The sequence below is a fragment of the Colletes latitarsis genome, chromosome 14 (genome assembly GCF_051014445.1).
Source record: "Colletes latitarsis isolate SP2378_abdomen chromosome 14, iyColLati1, whole genome shotgun sequence".
NCBI classification, from domain to species: domain Eukaryota; kingdom Metazoa; phylum Arthropoda; class Insecta; order Hymenoptera; family Colletidae; genus Colletes; species Colletes latitarsis.
The window spans coordinates 205,113-207,500 of record NC_135147.1 but is presented as its reverse complement, the minus strand read 5'-3'; the positions used below and the strand labels follow the sequence as shown (position 1 = coordinate 207,500).

Below are 2,388 nucleotides of genomic sequence, written 5' to 3'. Positions count from 1 at the left end.
CGGGCCTGGGCGAGGTGAACGGCGTTGAACGGATTCGTTCGTTCTCGTCGGGATCCGAGCTCGGTCCCGTGCCTTGGCCTCCCGCGGATCTTCCTTGCTGCGAGGCTTTCGTTGGCGGCTTGCCGTCGTCGATCGTCCTCTTCGGCCGCCATTCAACACTCAGCTCAGAACTGGCACGGACTAGGGGAATCCGACTGTCTAATTAAAACAAAGCATTGCGATGGCCCCCAAGGGTGTTGACGCAATGTGATTTCTGCCCAGTGCTCTGAATGTCAACGTGAAGAAATTCAAAAAAGCGCGGGTAAACGGCGGGAGTAACTATGACTCTCTTAAGGTAGCCAAATGCCTCGTCATCTAATTAGTGACGCGCATGAATGGATTAACGAGATTCCCACTGTCCCTATCTACTGTAGTCGCATTCTGACCGCCGAAGGGAACGGACGTGTTCAACCGCTGCTCCGCTACCTGAACCGCTCAACCGAGGAGTCACCGCCGCTTGGGTTTTTCCCACCTACCTGGCTGGAAATTCCAGAGTTTGAGGAGTTTTAAGTGTATTTTCGCGATTTATTCGCGATATACACGGCAGTTTCGAGGCGAATTAGTGCGATTTTCGATTCACTGTGTGTTTATCCGGAGTGGAATTCCAAAAACTCAATCGAGATTTGTAATTTCGGAAACTTCGGGGCGACCGTGCGGGTTTGTTGCCGAATATCTCAGCCGCCAGGCGAGATATCGGAGTGAAACCGCGGCAGTGGAGAGAAGGAACTATTACGAAGAGAACGCCGGTTCGTGATCAAGAATCGGATAAAAATTCGATTTTTGGGAGCGTTTTAGGCGAGGAGTGACGCGCCGGTGAGTCACCGCCGCGTGGGTTTTTCCCGGGCGTGGCCGGGATTTCCAGCGCCTACGTAGCTGCTACGGGCGTGTCCGCGTTAGATTCGCGTTAGAAGACAGTTCTGGGGTTTATTCGCGTCGTACTGTTGTTCCCTGTGGTTTCCTTGAAGTGAAAGTGCAAATACTCTGCGAGATTTGTAATTTTCAAATCTTCGGGGCGACCGTGCGGGTTCGTCGCCGTATATCTACGCCATCCGGCTGGATATCGGTGTGTCCTCGCGGCAGTGGACTGCAGGCATCGTCGCGGATACAACGATAGTTTTAAATTCAAAATCGGAGTAGGTTTCGAATTTTAAGGACGTTTTAAGTGCGCGAACCTCAATTCCAAGCGGGCCACGTCAGCGCCGCCATTTTGAGCCGACCGCGTGGCACGTAGCCAACGCCCAGTGACGTCAGCGACGCCATCTTGGGTCGGGCGCGTGACGCGCGATCAGTGCCTGGCGAAGCGGACGCGGCCATCTTGGGTCGACCGCGCCGCCGACCGAACGACCGCACTCGAGCCGAGCCGACGGGGCCCGATCGCCGAGGAGGAGTGGGGGCGAGCCCCGAGCGCTGCAACCGGCCGACCGCACGCGAGCGGATCCGACGGGATCCGAGCAAAGAAGAGGAGTGGGGGACGGTCCCCGCTCCAGTATGGCGCCAACCGCGCCGGCGAAGGTAGTCTTGTCGCGCTTGGGCGACAAGACAAAAACGACAGCAGCAGCCACAACAGCGCCAGCAAGGACTACGGGAGCAGCAGCATCGACCTCGACACCGGTGAAAACCACGGAGGCAGGACAACCTCCGGCAGCGAAGAGGAAGGCCAGCACTACGCCGGTCAAAGACACCGTCAGCGAGGGAGTTAAGAAGAAGAAGAGGGCAGTGGAACCCTCTTCGGGAGAGCAGAAGACCGCCGCTTCCATTAAGGAAGCAGCGTGCAAGGTGGAAGACCGGATGCTGGCGTACTGTATGGACCCAGCAAAAAAGGTCAACAAGGAGCAGGCGACGGTGATACTGCGTCTGTTCAAGGAAATGAGGGGCCATGTGCAGGACCTCCTGCAGCAAAACAGCTTCCTCGAGGGGAAACTCGAACAAGCCGCCCTTGATTCGAGGAAATCCGAGGCAACGCTGAACGGGGCCGTACAGAAGTCGATCCAGGCAAGCAGGTGCCTGGAACGAGCTGTAAAGAAGGCGGAGGCACCGCAGCCAGTACTCTCCTATGCGGAGAAACTGAAAATGGGGTCAGCGAAGCTACCACGGGGCGTACCTCCAGTAATCGGGCCACCGAAGAACGTGGTCATGATTTTTCCTAACAAGGAAGATGGAGAGATACGGACGAGCGAGGAAGCAAGGGAGGCGGTATTCACGCTGGTGAACCCTAGGAAGAGGGGCATGCAGGTGAAGGCCGTCAGGAAAATTCACGGCAACGGAATTGCCGTGGAAACGACTACAGCGGAGGGAGCCCAAGCCCTCAAGGAGAGTGCAAAGCTGAAGGACGCAGGATTGACCGTGAAG

At 56.6% G+C, this 2,388-nt stretch overlaps 1 pseudogene; it reads left to right on the top strand.

The window, feature by feature from the left end:
* LOC143350507 (large subunit ribosomal RNA) overlaps window positions 1–454 on the top strand; it is a 3,142-nt pseudogene extending 2,688 nt beyond the window's left edge.
* The last annotated feature ends 1,934 nt before the right edge of the window (window positions 455–2,388 follow it).